Source organism: Arachis ipaensis, chromosome B05 (assembly GCF_000816755.2).
Source record: "Arachis ipaensis cultivar K30076 chromosome B05, Araip1.1, whole genome shotgun sequence".
In the NCBI taxonomy this organism is placed as follows: domain Eukaryota; kingdom Viridiplantae; phylum Streptophyta; class Magnoliopsida; order Fabales; family Fabaceae; genus Arachis; species Arachis ipaensis.
The window spans coordinates 77337982-77362151 of NC_029789.2; positions in this window are offsets into that span (position 1 = coordinate 77337982).

Sequence of the window (24170 nt, forward strand, 5' to 3'; positions counted from 1 at the left end):
TGTGCTTCATCAATTTTTGCGCCGTTGCCAGGGAGTTGCAATAGAGTGCTAAAGTTATTAATTAGAATTTATTTATTTGCATTTTATTTGCATTTTATATCATCTTCCCAAGTCTCATTACAAAATAATTCGGCATTTAGCTTCATGATTGCACCAAGGTACTTGGCAACTTGCTCTTCAGTAACATCCTCATTCTCTTCAGAAGAAGAATACTCATCAGAGCTCATGAATGGCACAAGGAGGTTCAATGGAATCTCTATGGTCTCCAGATGAGCCTCAGATTCCTTTGGTTCCTCAGAGGGAAACTCCTTGTTGATCACTGGACGTCCCAGGAGGTCTTCCTCACTGGGATTCACGTCCTCTTCCTCTTTTGTGGGTTCGGCCATTATTGATATATCAATGGCCTTGCACTCTCTCTTTGGATTCTCTTCTGTATTGCTTGGGAGAGTACTAGGAGGTGTTTTAGTGATTTTTTTACTCAGCTGGCCTACTTGTGCCTCCAAATTTCTTATGGAGGACCTTGTTTCACTCATGAAACTTAGAGTAGCCTTGGATAGATCAGAGACTAAATTTGCTAAGCTAGATGGATTCTGCTCAGAATTCTCTGTCTGTTGCTGAGTGGATGATGGAAAAGGTTTACTATTGTTAAACCTGTTTCTTCCACCATTATTAAAGCCTTGTTGAGGCTTTTTTTGATCCTTCCATGAGAGATTTGGATGATTTCTCCATGAGGGATTATAGGTGTTTCCATAAGGTTCACCCATGTAATTCACCTCTGTGATGACATGTCACCATGTCATGTTTTCCTATGCTTTTTCACTAGTTTTTTTACTTGGTTTTCATTCATTCTTATGCAATAAGTAAGCCATTTGGGTAGAATTTCATATTTCCTTTGATTCAATCAACCATGGATGAATTAATGCAATTTCATGAGATTTTGTGCTATAATTGTCATATATTATAAAAGAATAACAAACTCATGATTTTGAGCATAGCTTTGATGTGTTTGATTGATTGATGATAGGTGAAAAGAGTTTTGAAGAAGGTTGAAGAAAGAAGAAAGGTCAAGGAGCAAGAGAGAACAAAAAGCTTGAGCAAAAGCTTGCCTTAAACTTTAGCTCAAACTTTTGGAAGAGTTGAATTCACCCTGGATGGAGAAAAAGCTTGCGCCAACATTTGCCTCAAGCTTTTTGGCAAACGTTGGCGCCACACACCAACACCCTGGAGGAGAAAAGCTTGTGCCAACGTTTGCCTCAAGCTTTTTGGGCAAACGTTGGCGCCACAACAGCTTGAAGGGGTATACTTCCAACAAGAATAACTTGAGCTACAGAGCTCCAAATGAGGTGATTCAAAAAGCAATGGAAAGTAGGAATCGAGAGCTTTCCAAGCATATATGGCACTGCATAGTGGACACAAAAATTGAGGGAGAAAACTGCCCCGCAATGTGCATAAACGAACATGGTGGCAACCTGCAGTGAGGCCAACTGACCTCTGCACCTTCGACGGAGTATAACTCGAGCTGTAGAGCTCCAAATGATGCACTTCCAATGGCATTGAAAAGTAGACATTCATGGCTTTCCAACAATATATAATAGTATGTGGTGGACAATGCGTTTGAGCCTCCAGAACTGGTGTTTTCGACCACATTTGAGGCAAACTTTACCTCAAACGTTGCACACCAAAGCCAGCGACCCTGTCCTCTTCAAAGGAGCATAACTTGAGTTGTAGATGTCCAATTCAAGTGATTTTAATTGGGTTAGAAAGCTGACATTCAGAGCTTTCCAACCATATATAATAGTCTATAGTGGGCATATTATTGGCAACGTTGACAAGAGGATAAAGTAACACCCCAAGGCTTGATATGCAACAAGAGGGATCCACGTTTGGCTCAAAGTTTGACCTCAAACTTTGGCTCAAACGTGGATGACAGCAAAATGGCCATCTGCATGATGAGTTTGGTGAATAAGTTTGAGTCAAAGTTTGCCTCAAACTTTGACTCAAGCTTTAATGGTTCATGGCCCGGTTCACAAGTGGGTTTCTCTCCAACTCCAAGAGCAATAAACAGAGGCCATCTTCAACCCAAATTCAAAGCAAGCAAAGCCCATTATCATCACTCAAAGGCACAAGAGATAGATAAAATAGGAATTTCATTTAATTGTAATTTGTCTTTAATTTCAATTTCATTTTCATTTTGTAAAAGCCTATATAAAGGCATTAGTTTCATTTCACTGAGGGGGGGCTCTGATAGAGAGCATTGAGAGGCTGGCTCCAATAGGGAGCAAGTAGAATAGAGAGCTCACTTTTACATCTTAGCTTGAATTGGAGAATCAAAGGAATTCTGTTTCAATTCTCACTCTGAAATCTCTTTGTTCTTCTTCTAGATAATTCAAATTTCATTTGCTGTTTTAAAATCTTCTTCTTCTGCGACTGTTTCTTTTAACTTCTCTGCAATTATTCTCTTGTTGGATCTAGGAAGGGAGTGAGATCTAGACTTGTTTTCTAGTCTCTTGGAGTCCTTGAGATCTTCAATTTTTTTTGCAATTGAGTTGAATTTAATTTCTGTTTGCTTCTTCAAGCAATTCTGTTTAAAATCTACTGCATTTGATTTCACATTCTGGTTCTCGGATTGATTGCTCTCTGTTCTCATTGTTCCCAATTTACTTTCCTGCACTTTTATTCCTCTGCACTTTACATTTGAGTTGTTGTGATCTTGATTTAATTTTTTCCTGCAATTTATAATTCCTGCAATTATTTTACTTCTTGAATTATTGCTTTCTTTAATTTCCCTGCACCCAGCCCCCTCTACTTTTCATGCAATTTACTTTTCTTGCAATTTAAGAGTCTTGCAATTTACATTTCTTGCTCTTTAAGTTACTTGCCAATTTATATTCTGCAACTTTAAATTCATTGTCATTTACTTTCTGTTGGCTATAATTTCATACAATTCACTTCAATGTTAGCTTGACTAAACTAATCACCCACTAAAGTTGCTTGATCCATCAATCCCTGTGGGATCGACCTCACTCACGTGAGTTATTATTACTTGATGCGACCCGGTACACTTGCCGGTTAGATTTGGGTGTTTTGGAAATTCATTTTTTTCCGCAAAAACACCATCACTCTGCTATTGCAGGGTTCTCAGGATCATAAGCTTCTTCCTCAGAAGATGCCTCTTGAGTACTGTTAGATGATTCCTTCAATCCATTCAGACTCTGAGAGATCATATTGACTTGCTGAGTCAATATTTTATTCTGAGCCAATATGGCATTCAGAGTATCAATTTCAAGAACTCCCTTCTTCTGAGGCGTACCATTACTTACAGGATTCCTCTCAGATGTGTACATGAACTGGTTATTAGCAACCATGTCAATGAGTTCTTGAGCTTCTGCAGGCATTTTCTTTAGGTGAATGGATCCACCTGCAGAATGGTCCAGTGACATCTTGGAGAACTCAAACAGACTATAATAGAATATATCCAGAATGGTCCATTCTGAAAGTATGTCAGGAGGACACCTTTTGGTCTTCTGGTTGTATCTTTCCCAAGCTTCATAGAGGGATTCACCATCTTTTTGCTTGAAGGTCTGAACATCCACTCTAAGCTTGCTCAGCTTTTGAGGAGGAAATAACTTAGCCAAGAAGGCCGTGACCAGCTTATCCCAAGAGTTCAGGCTATCTTTAGGTTGTGAGTCCAACCATGTTCTAGCTCTATCTCTTACAGCAAAAGGGAAAAGCATGAGCCTGTAGACTTCAGGATCTACTCCATTAGTCTTAATAGTCTCACAGATCTGGAGGAACTCAGTTAAAAACTGATAGGGATCTTCTGATGGAAGTCCATGGAATTTGCAGTTCTATTGCATTAGAGCAACTAATTGAGGTTTCAGCTCAGAATTGTTTGCTCCAATGGTGGGGATTGAGATGCTTCTTCTATCAAACTTGGAAGTAGGTGTAGTATAATCACCATGCATCCTCCTTGCATTATTGTTATTAGGTGCGTCTGCCATCTCTTTTTCTTGTTTGAAATTTTCAGTAAGGTTATCTCTGGATTGTTGTAATTTAGCTTCTCTTTGTTTTCTCTTTAGAGTCCTTTCAGGTTCTGGATCAGCTTCAATAAGAATGCCCTTTTCCTTGTTCCTACTCATATGAAAGAGAAGAGAACAAGAAAAGAAGAGAAATCCTCTATGTTACAGTAAAGAGGTTCCTTATTGTTAGTAGAAGAAGAAAGGGAATTAGAGTGAAGAAGAATGGATAACCCAAACACAAGGATGAGGATAGGAGCAGAGATATGAGATGAAGAGAAGTGTTAGTAAGTAATTAAATAAATAGAAGGAGATGAGAGAGAGAAGTTTTCGAAAATAATTTTTGAAAAGGAGTTGATGATTTTCGAAAATTAAAGGGGAAATAAAATTAAAATTAAAATTTAAAGTAATTAATTAATTAAAAAGAATTTTTGAAAAAGAGGGAAGTATTTTCGAAAATTAGATAGGGAAGAGTAGTTAGGTGGTTTTGAAAAAGATAAGAAACAAACAAAAAGTCAATTAGTTAGTTGAAAAAGATTTGAAAATCAATTTTGAAAAGATAAGAAGATAAGAAGTTAGAAAAGATATTTTAAAATCAAATTTTTGAAGAAGATAAAATTTTGAAAAAGACATGATATAAAGGATATGATAAAAAGATATAATTAAAAAGATTTAATTTTTAAGATTAAAATTGATTACTTGACTAACAAAAAATTAAAAGATAAGATTCTAGAATTTAAAGATTGAACCTTTCTTAACAAGAAAGTAACAAACTTCAAATTTTTGAACAAATCACATTACCTGTTAGTTAAGTTTCGAAAATTTTGAAATAAAATTAAGAAAAAGATTTTGAAAATAATTTTTTTGAAATTTTCGAAAATTATATAAAAATGAAGAAGATTTGATCTTTGAAAAAGTTTTGAAAAAGATAAGATTTTTAAAATTGAAATTTTGATTTGACTCATAAGAAACAACTAGATTTTAAAAATTTTTGAAAAAGTCAATCCAAATTTTCGAAATTTTGAGATAAAAAAAGAAAAGATATTTTTTTATTTTTGAATTTTTAATGATGAGAGAGAAAAACACAATTATGACCCAAAACATGAAAATTTTGGATCAAAACCAATAATGTATGCAAGAACACTATGAATGTCAAGATGAACACCAAGAACACTTTGAAGATCATGATGAACATCAAGAACATATTTTTGAAAAATTTTTGATGCAAGGAAAACATCCAAGACACCAAACTTAGAAATCTCTAATGCTTAGACACTATGAATGCAAAAATGCACATGAAAAACAAGAAAAGACACAAAACAAGAAAACATCAAGATCAAACCAGAAGACTTACCAAGAACAACTTGAAGATCATGAAGAACACTATGAATGCATGAATTTTCGAAAAATAATTTTTTAGAAAATTAAAAAGATGCAATTGACACCAAACATAAAACTTGACTCAAGACTCAAACAAGAAACACAAAAAATATTTTTGATTTTATGATTTTGTAAATTTTTTTTGTATTTTTCGAGAATTAATTGGAAAAACGAAAAAGAAGAAAATATTTTTTTTTATTTTTTTCAAAAATAAGAATAATAAAATCAAAAAGGTTAAAATTAAAGTAAAGTTACCTAATCTGAGCAACAAGATGAACCGTCAGTTGTCCAAACTCGAACATTCCCCGGCAACGGCGCCAAAAACTTGGTGTGCAAAATCGTGATCGTTCCTTCCTTGGTAACGGCGCTAAAAACTCAATACGCACGTTCATGTTCTTAATTCTGTTTCACAACTTCATACAACTAACCAGCAAGTGCACTGGGTCGTCCAAGTAATAAATCTTACGTGAGTAAGGGTCGATCCCACGGAGATTGTCGGTATGAAGCAAGCTATGGTCACCTTGTAAATCTCAGTCAGGCGGATTCAACTGATTTTATGAATTGATAAGTAAAAGATAAATAAAATATAAAATAGGATAGTGGTACTTATGTAATTCATTGGTGAGAATTTCAGATAAGCGTATAGAGATGCTTTCGTTCCTCTGAACCTCTGCTTTCCTGCTGTCTTCATCCAATCAATCCTACTCCTTTTCATGGCAAGCTGTATGTAGGGCATCACCGTTGTCAATGTCTACTTCCCATCCTCTCTGTGAAAATGGTCCGATGCGCTGTCACTGCATGGCTAATCATCTGGAGGTTCTCGATCATAGTGGAATAGGATTCACCATCCTTTTGCGTCTGTCACTACGCCCAGCACTCGCGAGTTTGAAGCTCGTCACAGCCATCCCTTCCCGGATCCTACTCGGAATACCATAGACAAGGTTTAGACTTTCCGGATCTCAAGAATGGCCATCCATGGGTTCTAACTTATACCACGAAGATTCTGATTAAGAAATCTAAGAGATACTCATTCAATCGAAGGTAGAACGAAAGTGGTTGTCAGGCACACGTTCATAGGGAATGATGATGAGTGTCACGATCATCACATTCATGTTGAAGTGCGAGTGAATATCTTAGAAGTGGAATAAGTTGAATTGAATAGAAAAACAGTAGTACTTTGTATTAATTCATAAGGAACAGCAGAGCTCCACACCTTAATCTATGGAGTGTAGAAACTCTACCGTTTGAAAATACATAAGTGATAATGGTCCAGGCATGGCCGAATGGCCAGCCCCCATGAAAGTCTAAGATAGCATAAAACTAATCAAAGATGATCCGAAGATGTCAAATACAATAGTAAAAAGTCCTATTTATACTAGACTAGCTACTAGGGTTTACAGAAGTAAGTAATTGATGCAGAAATCCACTTCCGGGGCCCACTTGGTGTGTGCTTGGGCTGAGCATGAATCTTTCACATGGAGGTCAATTTTGGAGTTGAACGCCAGTTTTTAACGTGTTTTTGGCATTGAACTCCACTTTGCAACTTGTTTCTGGCGCTAAACGCCAGACTGCAACATGGAACTGGCGTTCAATGCCAGTTTGCATCATCTAAACTCGGGCAAAATATGGACTATTATATATTACTGGAAAGTCCTGGATGTCTACTTTCCAACGCAATTAGAAGCGCACCATTTGGAGTTATGTAGCTCCAGAAAATCTACTTTGAGTGCAGGGAGGTCAGAATCCAACAACATCTGCAGTCCTTCTTCAACCTCTGAATCTGATTTTTGCTCAGGTCCCTCAATTTCAGCCAGAAAATACCTGAAATCACAGAAAAATACACAAACTCATAGTAAGGTCTAGAAATGTGATTTTTAATTAAAAACTAATAAAAATATACTAAAAACTAACCAAATCATACTAAAAACTATGTAAAAATAATGCCAAAAAGCGTATAAATTATCCGTTCATCAAGGTTCATCTCAAGGGTCCATAGTTCAGTGGTAGAGCATTTGACTGCAGATCAAAGAGCCATGAGGGAGAAGCAACAAAGGCAAAGAAGAGATATAGAGGAGCTAAAGAGCACCATTGGTTCTTCAAGAGGAAGAAGACGCCACCCTCACTAAGGTGGATCCGTTCCTTAATCTCCGTGTCTATTTGTTTTTCTGTTTTCAGTTTTGAGCTTTATGTTTGACTATCTTTTGTGTCTTTACTACATGATCATTAGTGTCTAGTGTCTATGTCTTAAAGCTATGAATGTCCTATGAATCCATCACCTTTCTTAAATGAAAAATGCTTTAATTACAAAAGAACAAGAAGTACATGAATTTCGAATTCATCCGTGAGATTAGTTTAATTATTTTGATGTGGTGACAATACTTTCTGCTTTCTGAATTAATGCTTGAACAGTGCATATGTCTTTTGAATTTGTTGTTTATGAATGTTAAAATTGTTGGCTCTTGAAAGAATAACGAAAAAGGAGAAATGTTATTGATAATCTTAAAAATCATAAAATTGATTCTTAAAGCAAGAAAAAACAGTGAAAAACGAAGGCTTGCAAAAAAAAAAAATAAATAAAAGAAAGAAAAAGGAAAAGGAAAAGCAAGCAGAAAAAGCCAATAGCTCTTTAGACCAAAAGGCAAGAGCAAAAAGCCAGTAACCCTTTAAACCAAAAGGCAAGGGTAATAAAAAGGATCCAAGGCTTTGAGCATTAATGGATAGGAGGGCCCAAAGGAATAAAATCCCGGCCTAAGCGGCTAAACCAAGCTGTCCCTAACCATGTGCTTGTGGCGTGAAGGTGTCAAGTGAAAAGCTTGAGACTGAGTAGTTAAAGTCGTGATCCAAAGCAAAAAGAGTGTGCTTAAGAACCCTGGACACCTCTAATTGGGGACTCTAGCAAAGCTGAGTCACAATCTGAAAAGGTTCACCCAGTTATGTGTCTGTGGCATTTATGTATCCGGTGGTAATACTGGAAAACAAAGTTCTTAGGGCCACGGCTAAGACTCATAAAGTAGCTGTGTTCAAGAATCAACATACTGAACTAGGAGAATCAATAACACTATCTAAACTCTGAGTTCCTATAGATACCAATCATTCTGAACTTCAACGGATAAAGTGAGATGCCAAAACTATTCAAGAGGCAAAAAGCTACAAGTCCCGCTCATCTGATTGGAGCTATGTTTCATTGATATTTTGAAATTTATAGTATATTCTCTTCTTTTTATCCTATTTGATTTTCAGTTGCTTGGGGACAAGCAACAATTTAAGTTTGGTGTTGTGATGAGCGGATAATTTATACGCCTTTTGGCATTGTTTTTAGGTAGTTTTTAGTATGATTTAGTTAGTTTTTACTATGTTTTTATTTTTTTTATGAAAAATTCATATTTCTGGACTTTACTATGATTATGTGTGTTTTTCTGTGATTTCAGGTATTTTTTGGCTGAAATTGAGGGACCTGAGCAAAAATCTGATTCAGAGGCTGAAAAAGGACTGCGGATGCTGTTGGATTCTGACCTCCCTGTACTCGAAATAGATTTTCTGGAGCTACATAAACCTAATTGGCGCGCTCTTAAATGAGTTGGAAAGTAGACATTCAGGGCTTTCCAACAATATATAATAGTCCATACTTTGCTGCTGGCGTTCAAACATCAACTTCCTGCTCTATTCTGAAGTTAAACACCACAAACAGGCTGCAACCTGGCGTTTAACTCCAAGAGAAGCCTCTACATGTGTAAAGGTCAATGCTCAGCCCAAGCACACACCAAGTGGGCCCCGGAAGTGCATTTTTGCACTATCTGCACTTAGTTACTTATTTTCTGTAACTCTAGCTACTAGTTTAGTATAAAAACAACTTTTAGAGACTTACTATGTACCTCATGACATTTTCACATCTGAATTTTGTATCCTCTACGGCATGAGTCTCTAAACTCCATGGTTGGGGGTGAGGAGCTCTGTTGTGTCTCGATGGATTAATGCAATTACTTCTGTTTTCTATTCAATCACGCTTGTTTCTGTTCTAAGATACTCGCTTGTACTTAACCATGATGAATGTGATGATCTGTGACACTCATCACCATTCTCAACCGACGTGTGCCTGACAACCACTTCCGCTCTACCTTAGATTGAGTGTGTATCTCTTTGATTCCTAGTTCGCGTGTTTGATTGCATCTCCTGACAATAGAGCATTCGAATCCGTGAGATCAGAGTCTTCGTGGTATAGGCTAGAATTACTGGTGGCCATTCCTGAGATCCAAAAAGTCTAAACCTTGTCTGTGGTATTCTGAGTAGGATCTGGGATGGGATGACTGTGACGAGCTTCAAACACACGAGTGCTGGGCGTAGTGACAGGCGCAACAGGATCAATGGATCCTATTCCAACATGAGTGAGAACCGACAGATGATTAGCCGTGTGGTGACAGTGCATTTGGACCATTTCACTGAGAGAACGGATGGTAGCCATTAACAATGGTGATCCACCAACATACAGCTTGCCATGGAAGGAGCTTTGCATGCGTGAAGAAGAAGACAGTAGGAAAGCATAGATTTAGAAGACAGAGCATCTCCAAATCCTCAATCTGTTCTCCATTACTACATAACAAGTATTATTTAATTTATGCTATTTACTCTTCATAAACCCAATCATTTTTATTACTAATTTCCTGACTAATAGTTACAAAATAACCATAGCTTGCTTCAAGCCGACAATCTCTGTGGGATCGACCCTTACTCACGTAAGGTATTACTTGGACGACCCAGTGCACTTGCTGGTTAGTGGTACGAGTTGTGAAAAGTGTGATTTACAATTTCGTGCACCAGGCATGAGAACAGTAATCTCAAGCATCCATAATAAAGTGCAAGTCATGTTCAATGAGTATCTAACTAGCAAGCAAAGTAGACTCAATGCGTATAGAAGACAACAAGTGAATGAGGAGAAGCACCAAATTCAAAGTACATTATTAAAATAAACCAAAATGGCATTCATGCATTTCCTCGAACACTTGGCGTGCAATGAACAAGCAATAAGCAATTATGAGATACTCAACCAATTTAAAGCCCAAAATGAAACATCAATCATCACATAAACACCACATATTAGCAAAGACAAGGAAAAACAACAAGAAGATCTATCAAAACAATTCAAAGTTCAAGTTCAACATCCATGAAAAAATAAGGAAAAGGAAAAATAAGAAAACAAAAAGTAAGGAATATTATCATGCAACTAAAAGAGAAACTAAGTAAATCAACAAGAAGAATCTAACTAGAAGAAGAAATAATGCAAAGAAAGTAATAGATGAGAAATGGAAGAAGTAGAACCTTGAGAAGTGCAAAAGAACAAGGTTGAATTTTCTTTTGTGAATATGAGAAAGAAATAAGAGAGATGTAGTGCCACCAGAAGAGGTGGTTGTCGCCGGTGAGTAGCCGGAGATGGTGGTGGTGGATTGTGGAAGAAGAAGAAGAGAAGGGGGGATGATGGAGAGAGAAGAAGAAAGAAATAAGAAAAGAAAGGGGGTGAGAAAGAGGGGGCGCGTAGCTTTAAAACTGATTCGCGCAACCGGCGCGCGCGCGCACAGTGCGCTGGCGCGTCGGTGAGATGTTGGCAAGGGACGCGTGCGCGTCAATGGTGCGCACACGTGAGATCAGTTGTGCCCCTGGCACAGGACTGGCACAAAGTTGGCATAAGTCTCTAGTTTTTATACCAGAGTTGTCATGTGGCGCAGGCGCGCAGACGCGCACAGTGCGCAAGCGCGTGCTTGAGTCAGTTGGCAACCGGCGCAGATGCTTGCAGTGTGCGGACGCGTCGGTTTGGGCACAAGTGTGGCATAAGGGTGGCATAACTCTATGGTTTTTGTACCAGGGAGTCCACATAGCGCCATCGGCGCGCGCGCGCACATTGTGCTTGCCCGTCGATAGGCAATTTACAAGGGTGCGCGCAGGCGGCAAGCACGCGGACGCATGGGTGTCTGGCGCGAAATGGGCATAAAGTGAGCATGACTCTCGGGTTTTTGGCCCAAGAGTTAGGATAGCACCACCGGCGCGCACGTGCACAGTACGCTGGCGCGTCGATGCCCATTTTTTTCTTTTCTTCTCCCTTTTTTTTTCAACATAACAAGACCTATTCTAACACATTCTTGGTAGGGGCTTAAGCTAGTAGGCAAGAGAACACTTCACAAATTCATGCATTACTCAAAACATAGCATTCTCTCTACTTCAACAATTCATCCATACCAAAATGATGAAAACTATATGAACATCCTATCTATTCAACAAGAAGAATAAACTAGCATTCCTATGCAATCAATCAATCATCAAGAAATCACAAAATTCACAAGAGTTTAAGGTTACAAACAAGACGGTAAAGACAAGGAAGATCTTACCACGGTGGGGTGCCTCCCACCAAGCACTTTTCTTTAACGTCCTTAAGTTGGACGGTCCTTTTCTTAAGCTTCCTCTCTCCTTGGTGCATCCTCCAATAGGAACATCTCTAGCTCTTTTGGGAGCTTGTAGCCATGATACTTCTTCACTCTATGTCCATTCACCTTGAAAGTTGCTTCACTTTTTGGATCAAACAACTCCACCACTCCATAGGTCTTTATTTCCTTCACCTTGAAAGGTCATTCCCATCTAGAGCGGAGCTTGCCAGGCATGAATCGAAGCCTCGAGTTGTAGAGGAGAACCTCATCACCTTTTTGAAACTCCTTCTTTCGGATGTGATGGTCATGAAATGCTTTAGTCTTTTTTTTATAGATCCGGACATTTTTATATGACTCGTTCCTCAAACACTCAAGCTCCTCTAGCTGTAATTTTCTAGCTTCACCCGCCTTGGTCAAATCCATGTTGCACTGCTTTACCGCCCAATAGGCTCTATGCTCAATTTCCACCAGAAGGTGGCATGCCTTACCATAGATGATCCAGAAGGGACTCATCCCTAACGGAGCCTTGTAGTCCATTCTATACGCCCATAGTGCATCTCCTAACCGGAGGCTCCAATCCTTCCTTTGTGGATTGACCACTTTCTCCAAGATTCTCTTAATTTCCCGGTTGGACACTTCCGCTTGTCCATTGCTTTATGGATGATAAGCAGTAGCAACCTTATGTGACACTCCATAGCACTTTAGCAATGCCTCTACTTTCCTGTTACAAAAGTGGGATCCTTGGTTGCTCACGATTGCTCGTGGCGACCCATAACGGAATACAATGTTATTCCTAATAAAAGAAACAACGGTATTGGCGTCGTCAAGATGGGTAGGTATGGCCTCTACCCACTTTGACACGTAGTCAAACGCTAATAGAATATACAGATACCCACTCGAGTTGGGAAATGGTCCCATAAAGTCAATACCCTAAACATCAAATATCTCACAGAACAACATAGGTTGCTGAGGTATTTCATCCCTTTGGGATGTGTTTCCCGACTTCTGATACTGATGGCAAGACACACAGAACCGGTAAGCATCCTTGAATAAGGTTGGCCACCAAAATCCACAATCCAACACCTTTTTAGCTGTCCTTTGTGGGCCAAAGTGGCCACCACATTCGGACGAATGACAAGCTTCAAGAATGGGTTGGATCTCAGACTCCGGAACACATCTTCAAATTACTTGGTCCACTCCCCTCTTCCACAAGTGAGGGTCATCCCAAATATAGTATTTGAAATCACGCCTCAACTTATCCCTTTGGTGTTTAGAAAAGTTGGGAGGGAAGAGTTTCACAACCAAGTAGTTCGCCATTGGGGCAAATCAAGGAAAGCTATCCGACACAGCATGCAAACTATCCAATGGGAATGAGTCATTGATCGAAAGTGGATCAAATTTTAAATTCTCAATGCGGCTTAAATGATCCGCAACCAGGTTTTGAGATCTACTCCGGTCCCTAATCTCAATGTCGAATTCTTGCAAAAGCAAGATCCAACGTATGAGTCTAGGCTTTGACTCATTCTTGGTCAACAAGTACTTTAAAGCTGCATGATCCGTGTATACCACTATCTTTGATCCTAGCAAATAAGATCTGAATTTATCTAAAGCATGAACAATAGCTAGGAGTTCCTTTTCAGTAGTGGTAAGTTGGATTGTGCTGCATCCAATGTTTTAGAAGAGTAAGCAATGACATAAGGGAGTTTACCATCGCGCTGTGCAAGCACGGCACCTACAGCATGGTTTGACGCATCGCACATTATCTCGAATGGCAACGTCCAGTTGGGGCCTCGCACAATCGGTGTCGTGGTGAGGACTTTCCTTAGCTCTTCAAAAGCTTTCACACATTCACTGTCAAACTCAAAATCCATATCTTTTTGGAGTAGGCGCGACAATGGCAAAGCAATCTTGCTGAAATCTTTGATAAAGCGCCTGTAAAATCCTGCATGTCCTAAAAACGAGTGAACCTCCCTCACAGATGAGGGGTGAGGTAAAGTGGTGATAACATCGACCTTGGCCGGGTCTCCAGAAATGCCTTCATGAGATGCTACATGTCCCAACACTATACCTTGCCTTACCATAAAGTGATATTTTTCAAAATTCAAGACAAGGGTAGTGTCAACACATCTAGCTAGGACCTTGGCCAAGTTCTCTAAGCAACAATCAAATGAAGTTCCATAAACACTGAAGTCATCCATAAATACTTCCAGACAATTCTCCATTAGATCGGAAAAGACACTTGTCATATACCGCTGAAAAGTAGCAGGTGCGTTACATAGTCCAAATGGCATCCTTTTATAGGCAAAGGTGCCAAAAGGGCAAGTGAATGTGGTCTTTTCCTGATCTTCAGGAGCAATGTGAATCTGGAAGTAACCAGTGAATCCATCAAGTAAGCAATAATGGGATTTACCCGCCAAACGGTCCAACATTTGATCGATAAATGGTATAGGGTAGTGATCCATTCTTGTAGCGGCATTTAATCTTCTATAGTCAATGCACACTCGCCACGCATTTTGTATTCTCTTGGTGAGCACTTTACCATGATCCTTTTTAACCACAGTGATGCCCGATTTCTTGAGAACAACCTGGACCGGGCTCACCCATTCACTGTCAGAAATTGGGTATATGATACTGGTGCACGAAATTGTGATCTCAATGGCGCCAACAACTTGGTACGCACAATTGTAATCTTAACTCTTTTTCACAACTCTGCACAACTAACCAGCAAGTGCACTGGGTCGTCCAAGTAATAAACCTTACGTGAGTAAGGGTCGATCCCACGGAGATTATTAGCTTGAAGCAAGCTATGGTCATCCTTGTAAATCTCAGTCAGGCGGATTCAAATGGTTATGGGATTTTGATAATTAAAATATAAATAAAATATAAAATAAGATAGAAATACTTATGTAATTCATTGGTGAAATTTCAGATAAGCGTATGAAGATGCTTTGTTCCTTCTGAATCTCTGCTTTCCTACTGCCTTCATCCAATTATTCATATTCCTTTTCCATGGCAAGCTGTATGTTGGGCATCACCGTTGTCAATGGCTACTTCCCGTCCTCTCAGTGAAAATGGTCCAAATGCACTATCACCGCACGACTAATCATCTGTCGGTTCTCGATCATGTTGGAATAAGATCCATTGATCCTTTTGCATCTGTCACTACGCCTAACACTCGCGATTTTGAAGCTCGTCACAGTCATGCCATCCCAGATCCTACTCGGAATACCACAGACAAGGTTTAGACTTTTCGAATCTCAAGAATGACCGCCAAAAATTCTAGCTTATACCACGAAGACTCTGATCTGAACCAGGAGCCCAAGAGATAAACGCTCAATCTATTGTAGATAGAACGGAAGTGGTTGTCAGGCACGCGTTCATAGGCGAGAATGATGATGAATGTCACGGATTGTCACATTCATCAGGTTGAAGTACGAGTGAATATCTTGGAATAAGAATAAGCTTGAATTGAATAGAAAAACAATAGTACTTTGCATTAATTCATGAGGAACAACAGAGCTCCACACCTTAATCTATGGGGTGTAGAAACTCTACCGTTTACATAAGTGAAAGTGGTCCAGGCATGGCCGAATGGCCAGCCCCCTAAACGTGACCTCTGAACATAAAATTATCCAAAAGATGAACTAAAAAGATTAAAATACAATAGTAAAAAGTCCTATTTATACTAAACTAGTTACTAAGGTTTACAAAGATGAGTAAATGATGCAGAAATCCACTTCCGGGCCCACTTGGTGTGTGCTTGGGCTGAGCATTGAGCTTTCATGTGTAGAGACTCTTTTTGGTGTTAAACACCAGGTTGTAGCCTGTTTCTAGTGTTTAACTCTGATTTGCAACCTGTTTCTGGCATTTAACTCCAGAATAGGGCAGGGAGTTGGCGTTTGAACACCAGTTTGCGTCATTAAAACTCGGGCAAAGTATGAACTATTATATATTTTTGGAAAGATCTGGATATCTACTTTCCAAAGTGATTGAGAGCGCACCAATTGGGTTTTTGTAGCTCCAGAAAATCCATTTCAAGTGTAGGGAGGTCAGAATCCAACAGCATCTGTAGTCCTTCTTTAGCCTCAGAATCAGATTTTTGCTCAAGTCCCTCAATTTCAGCCAGAAATTATCTGAAATCACAGAAAAACACACAAACACATAGTGAAGACCAGAAATGTGATTTTTATTTAAAAACTAATAAAAATATACTAAAAACTAACTAAATCATACTGAAAACTACTTAAAAACAATGCCAAAAAGCGTATAAATTATCCGCTCATCACAACACCAAACTTAAATTGTTGCTTGTCCCCAAGCAAATGAAAATCAAATAGGATAAAAAGAAGAGAATATACTATAAATTCCAAAATATCAGTGAAACCTAGCTCCAATTAGATGAGCGGGACTAGTAGCTTTTTGCCTCTGAACAGTTTTGGCATTTCACTTTATCCTTTGAAGTTTAGAATGATTGGCATCTATAAGAACTTAGAATTCAGATAGTGTTATTGATTCTCCTAGTTTAGTATGTTGATTCTTGGACACAGCTACTTTATGAGTCTTGGCCGTGGCCCTAAGCACTTTGTTTTCCCGTATTACCACCGGATACATAAATGCCACAGACACATAACTGGGTGAACCTTTTCAGATTGTGACTCAGCTTTGCTAAAGTCCCTAATTAGAGGTGTTCAGGGTTCTTAAACACACTCTTTTTTTCTCTTTGGATCTTGACTTTAACCGCTCAGTCTCAAGCTTTTCACTTGACACCTTCACGCCACAAGCACATGGTTAGGGACAGCTTGGTTTAGCCGCTTAGGCCAGGATTTTATTCCTTCGGGCCCTCCTATCCACTGATGCTCAAAGCCTGGGATCCTTTTTACCCTTGTCTTTTAGTTTAAAGGGTTATTGGCTTTTTGCTCTTGCCTTTTGGTTTAAAGAGCTTTTGGCTTTTTCTGCTTGCTTTTTCTTTTTCTTTCTCTCTTTTTTTTGCCCCCTTTTTTTTCCTGCAAGCTTTTGTATTCACTGTTTTTTCTTGTTTCAAGAATCAATTTTATGATTTTTCAGATTATCAATAACATTTCTCCTTTTCATCATTCTTTCAAGAGACAACAAATTTAACATTAACAAACAACAAATTCAAAACAAATATGCACTGTTCAAGCATTCATGCAGAAAACAAAAAGTGTTACCACCACATCATAGTAATTAAGCTAATCTCAAGGATGAATTCGAAATACATGTACTTCTTGTTCTTTTGCTTTTAGAACATTTTTTATTTAAGAAAGGTGATGGATTCATAGGACATTCATAGCTTTTAAGGCATAGACACTAGACACTAATGATCATGTAATAAGACACAAACATAAATAAAAATAAAGCATAGAGAACGAAAATAGCAAAATTAAATAGACAAGGAAATTAAGGAACGGATCCACCTTAGTGAGGGTGGCATATTCTTCCTCTTGAAGAAGCAATGGTGTTCTTGAGCTCCTCTATGTCTCTTCCTTGCCTTTGTTGCTCCTCCCTCATAGCTCTTTTGATCTTCTCTAATCTCATGGAGAATGATGGAGTGCTCTTGGTGCTCCATCCTTAGTTGTCCCATGTTGGAACTTAATTCTCCTAGGGAGGTGATGATTTGCTCTCAATAGTTTTGTGGAGGAAAGTGCATCCCTTGAGGCATCTCAGGGATTTCATGATGAGGAATTTCTTCATGCTCTTGTTGAGGTTCATGAGTGGGCTCTCTTGTTTGCTCCATCCTTTTCTTAGTGATGTGCTTGTCCTCATTAATGAGGGTGTCTCCCTCTATGTCAATCCCAGCTGAATTGCAAAGGTGGCAAATGAGGTGAGGAAAGGCTAACCTTGCCAAAGTGGATGACTTGTCAGCCATCTTGTAGAGTTCTTGAGGTATAATCTCATGAACTTCCACTTACTCCCCAATCATGATACTATGGATCATGATGGCCCGATCCACAGTTACTTCGGATCGGTTGCTAGTAGGAATGATAGTGCATTGGATGAACTCTAACCATCCTCTAGCTACGGGCTTAAGGTCTGGTCTTCTCAATTGAACCAGCTTGCCTCTTGAGTCAAATTTCCATTGAGCTCCTTCCACACATATGTTCGTGAGGACTTGGTCCAACCTTTGATCAAAGTTGACCCTTCTAGTGTAGGGGCGTGCATTCTCTTACATCATTGGCAAGTTGAACGCCAACCTTACATTTTCTGGACTAAAATCTAAGTATTTCCCCTGAACCATTGTGAGCCAATTCTTTGGATTCGGGTTCATACTTTGATCATGGTTCCTAGTGATCCATGCATTTGCATAAAACTCTTGAACCATTAAGATTCCGACTTGTTGAATAGGATTGGAGAGAACTTCCCATCCTCTTCTTCTAATCTCTTGTCGGATCTCCGGATATTCACCATTTTTTAGCTTAAAAGGGACCTCAGGGATCACATTTTTCTTGGCCACAACTTCATAGAAGTGGTCTTGATGGACCTTTGAGATGAATCTCTCCATCTCCCATGACTCAGAGGTGGAAGCAATTGCCTTTCCTTTCTTCTTTCTTGAGATTTCTCTGGCCTTAAGTGCCATTAATGGTTATAGAAAAATAAAAAGCAATGCTTTTACCACACCAAACTTAAAATGTTTGCTCGTCCTCGAGCAAAATAAGAAAGAAAGTAGTACAAGAAGAAGAAAATGGAGGAGATGGAGGGGAAGTGTGTATTAGGCCAAGGGGGAGAAGAAGTGTTTGTAATGTGTGAAAATGAGGTAGTGTTAAGGGGTTTATATAGGGGTGGGGGAAGGGTTAGGTTTCGTGTATTAGGGTTGGGTTTGGGAGGGAAATGATTTTTGAATTTGGAGGTAGGTGGGGTTTTTGGGGAAGAATGGATGGATGTGAGAGGTGAAGAGTATTTGGGGAAGAGGTATGGAGGTGATTGGTGAAGGGTATTTGGGGGAGAGTGTTATGAAAGGGTATGAAGAGGAGAGAAGAAGAGGTGGGGTAGGTGGGATCCTGTGGGGTCCACAGATCTTGAGGAGTCAAGGACTTAACATCCCTGCTCCATTTAGGCATGCAAAACGCCCTTAGAGTGCACTTCTGGCGTTAAACGCCAGGTTGCTGCTTGTTTCTGGCGTTTAACGCCAGCTTTTCTCCCATTCTTGGCGTTAAACACCAAGTAGATGCTTTGTTCTGGCGTTAAACGCCAGTCTGGTGCGTGTTTCTAGCGTTAAACGCCCAGAATGGTGCCAGACTGGGCGTTTAACGCCCATTCTGCTATTCTTACTGCTGTTTAAACGCCAGTAAGCTCTTCCTCCAAGGTGAGCTATTGTTAATGCTATTTTTCAATCTGTTTTTGATTTTTCAGTTGTTTTTTTGACTTCACATGATCATCAACCTAAAGAAAATATAAAATACCAATGGAAAATAAATAGATGTAATTAAATAACTTTGGGTTGCCTCCCAATAAGCACTTCTTTAATGTCAATAGCTTGACAGTGAGTTCTCATGGAGCTTCACAGATAATCAAAGCAGGGTTGGGGCCTATCAACACCAAACTTAGAGTTTGGTTGTGGCCTCTCAATACCAAACTTAGAGTTTGGTTGTGGGGGTTTTGTTTGACTCTGTATTGAGAGAAGCTTTTCATGCTTCCTCTCCATGGTTACAGAAGGAGAACCTTGAGTCCTAAATACAAGGTAGTCCTCATTCAACTTAAGGACCAACTCTCCTCTGTCAACATTAATCACAGCTTTTGCTGTGGCTAGGAAGGGTCTGCCAAGGATGATGGATTCATCCTCATCCTTCCCAGTGTCTAGGATTATGAAATCAGAAGGGATGTAAAGGCCTTCAACCTTTACTAGCACGTCCTCTACTAGTCTATAAGCCTGTTTTATTGATTTGCCTGCCATCTCTAGTGAGATTCTTGCAGCTTGTACCTCAAAGATTCCTAGTTTCTCCATTACAGAGAGTGGCATGAGGTTTATTCCTGACCCCAGGTCACACAGAGCCTTATCAAAGGTCATGGTACCTATGGTACAAGGTATGAAGAATTTTTCGGGATCTGGTTTCTTCTGAGGTAATGTCTGCCTCATTAATGCATTTAGTTCATTGGTGAACAAGGGTGGTTCATCCTCCCAAGTCTCATTACCAAATAACTTGGCATTCAGCTTCATGATTGCGCCTAGATACTTAGCAACTTGCTCTTCAGTGATGTCTTCATCCTCTTCAGAGGAAGAATATCCATAAGAGCTCATGAATGGCAAAAGGAAGTTCAATGGAATCTTTATGGTCTCTGTATGAGCCTCAGATTCCTTTGGTTCCTCAAAGGGAAACTCCTTTTTGTCCAGAGGACGTCCCAGGAGGCTTTTCTCACTGGGACTCATGTCCTCCTCACTCTCTCCAGGTTCGGCCATGTTGGTCATGGTTATGGCCTTGCACTCTCTCTTGAGATTTTCTTCTGCATTGCTTGGGAGAGTACTGGGAGGAGTTTCAGTAATCTTCTTACTCAGCTGACCCACCTGTGCCTCCAAATTTCTAATGGAGGACCTTATTTCATTCATAAAACTTAGTGTGGTCTTGGATAGATCAGAGACTATGTTTGCCAGGCCAGAATGGCTCTGTTCAGAATTCTATGTCTGTTGCTGAGAAGATGATGGAAAAGGCTTGCTATTGTTAAACCTATTTCTTCCACCATTATTATTGAAGCCTTGTTGAGGCTTCTGTTAGTCCTTCCATGAGAAGTTTGGATGATTTCTCCATGAAGGATTATAGGTGTTTCCATATGATTCTCCCATGTAATTCACCTCTGCCATTGCAGGGTTCTCAGGATCATAAGCTTCTTCTTCAGAAGATGCTTCTTTAGTACTGTTGGAGGCAGCTTGCAATCCATTCAAACTCTGAGAAATCATATTGACTTGCTGAGTCAATATATTGTTCTGAGCCAATATGGCATTCAGAGTATCAATTTCAAGAACTCCTTTTTCTGAGGCGTCCCATTGTTCACATGATTCCTCTCAGAGGTGTACATGAACTGGTTATTTGCAACCATTTTAATGAGTTCCTGAGCTTCTGTAGGGGTTTTCACGTGAAGAGATCCTCCTGTATAATGGTCCAATGACATTTTTGACAACTCAGACAGACCATCATAGAATATACTTATGATGCTCCATTCTGGAAGCATGTTAGCAGGACACCTTTTGATCAGTTACTTATATCTTTCCCAAGCTTCATAGAGGGATTCTCCTTCCTTCTGTCTGAAGGTTTGGATTTCCACTCTAAGCTTGCTCATCTTTTGAGGTGAAAAGAATTTGGCCAGGAAAGCACTGACCAGCTTATCCCAAAAGTTCAGGCTATCCTTAGGTTGTAAATCCAACCATGTTCTAGCTCTGTCTCTTACAGCAAAAGGGAAAAGCATAAGCCTGTAGACCTCAGGATCAACTCCATTGGTCTTGACAGTGTCACAGATTTGCAAAAATTTAGCTAAAAATTGATGAGGATCTTCCATAGGAAGTCCATGAAACTTGCAGTTCTGCTGCATTAGAGAAACCAATTGAGGCTTAAGCTCAAAATTATTTGCTCCAATTACAGGAATATTCTTATCCTTGTTCCTGCTCATATGAAAAAGAAGAGAACAGAAAAGAAAATATGGAATCCTCTATATCACAGTATAGAGATTCCTAATTTGAGTATAAGAAGAGAGGAATAGAACAAGGAGAAGAGAAAAATTTCAACACAGAGAAGAAGATGGGGTTCGAATTTTGGGTAGGAGAGAAGTGTTAGTAGATAAATAAATAGAAGGAGATGTGAGAGGGGGAGAGAATTTAATTTAAAATAAAAGAAAAATATTTTTGTTTTTATTTCAAATATTAGTTAGAATTCGAAAATTAAAAAGAGAAATAAAATTAAAATTAAAATTTGAAATAATTAGTTAATTAAAAGGAATTTTGAAAAAGTGGGTAGGAGTTTTCGAAAATTAGAGAGAGAAAATTAGTTAGGTGGTTTTGAAAAAGATATGATTGAAAGATATGATTGAAATTTAATTTGAAAAGGAATTTGAAAAAGAAACTTAAAAAGATTTGATTTTTGATATAGTTTTGAAAAGATAAGATTTTTAAATTGAAAATTTGATTTGACTCATAAGAAACAACTAGATTTTAAAAATTTTTGAAAAAGTCAACTCAAATATTCGAATTTTATGAGAAGAAAAAGGGAAAGATATATTTTTATTTTTGAATTTTTAATGATGAAAGAGAAAAACAATGAAAAGACTCAAAACATGAGAATCATGAATCAAAACACGCAATGCATGCAAGAACACTTTGAATGTCAAGATGAACACCAAGAATACTTTGAAGATCAAGATGAACATCAAGAACTTATTTTTGAAAATTTTTAAGAAAAGACACACATGCAAGACACCAAACTTACAAATTTTTAATGTTGAGACACTAACAAATTGAAAATGCATATGAAAAACAACAACAAATGCAAAACAAGAAAATCACAAGATTAAACAAAGACAATCATCAAGAACAACTTGAAGATCATGAAGAAAACATGAGTTTTCGAAAATTTTAAGAAAAATTAAAAAGATGCAATTGACACCAAACTTAGAATTTGACACTAGACTCAAACAAGAAACACAAAATATTTTTGGTTTTATGATTTTATTTAATTCTTTTGTATTTTTCGAAAATTAATTAGGAAAAGAAAAATAAAGAAATTCAAAATTTCTAATAAGAATTCCAGGAATCATGCAATGTTAGTCTAAAACTCCAGTCCAGGAATTAGACATGGCTTACTAGCCAGCCAAGCTTTCAGTCAAAGCTCCGGTCCAAAACACTAGACATGGCCAATGGCCAGCCAAGCTTTAGCATACAAATTAGGCATACAACAGCTGAATTGATGAGAATAAAAAATATTTTGTGATGATGAGTTGAAACCTCGGTCCAAAAGATTAGACATGGCTTCACAACAAGCCAGACTTTAACAGATCATCATGAAACTCTAGAATTCATTCTTAAAAATTCTGAAGTCATATAATAATTTTTTTTTTGAAAATTTTTTTAGAAAATACAAAATAAAAACAAGAAGCTTAAAATTAAAATAAAATTACCTAATTTGAGCAACAAGATGAACTTTCAGTTGTCCAAACTCGAACAATCCCCGGCAACGGCGCCAAAAACTTGGTGCACGAAATTGTGATCTCAATGGCGCCAACAACTTGGTACGCACAATTGTAATCTCAACTCTTTTTCACAACTCCGCACAACTAACCAGCAAGTGCACTGGGTCGTCCAAGTAATAAACCTTACGTGAGTAAGGGTCGATCCCACGGAGATTGTTGGCTTGAAGCAAGCTATGGTCATCCTTGTAAATCTAAGTCAGGCATATTCAAATGGTTATGGGATTTTGATAATTAAAATATAAATAAAATATAAAATAAGATAGAAATAATTATGTAATTCATTGGTGAAATTTTAGATAAGCGTATGAAGATGCTTTGTTCCTTCTGAATCTCTGCTTTCCTACTGCCTTCATCCAATCATTCATACTCCTTTCCATGGCAAGCTGTATGTTGGGCATCATCGTTGTCAATGGCTACTTCCCGTCCACTCAGTAAAAATTGTCCAAATGCGCTGTCACCGCACAGCTAATAATCTGTCGGTTCTCGATCATGTTGGAATAGGATCCATTGATCCTTTTGTGTCTGTCACTATGCCCAACACACGCGAGTTTGAAGCTCGTCACAGTCATCCCATCCCAGATCCTACTCAGAATACCACAGACAAGGTTTAGACTTTCCAGATCTCAAGAATGACCGCCAATAATTCTAGCTTATACCACGAAGACTCTAATCTGAACCAGGAGCCCAAGAGATAAACGCTCAAGCTATTGCAGATAGAACGGAAGTGGTTGTCAGGCACGCGTTCATAGGCAACACTGATGATGAGTGTCAAGGATCATCACATTCATCAGGTTAAAGTACGAGTGAATATCTTGGAATAAGAATAAGCTTGAATTGAGTAGAAAAATAATAGTACTTTGCATTAATTCATGAGGAACAGTAGAGCTCCACACCTTAATCTCTGGGGTGTAGAAACTCCACCGTTGAAAAATACATAAGTGAAAGTGGTCCAGGCATGGCCGAATGGCCAGCCCCCTAAACATGATCTCTGAACATAAAATTATCCAAAAGATGAACCAAAAAGATTAAAATACAATAGTAAAAAGTCCTATTTATTCTAAACTAGTTACTAGGGTTTACAGAGAAGAGTAAATGACGCAAAAATCCACTTCCGGGCCCACTTGGTGTGTGCTTGGGCTGAGCATTGAGCTTTCATATGTAGAGACTCTTTTTGGAG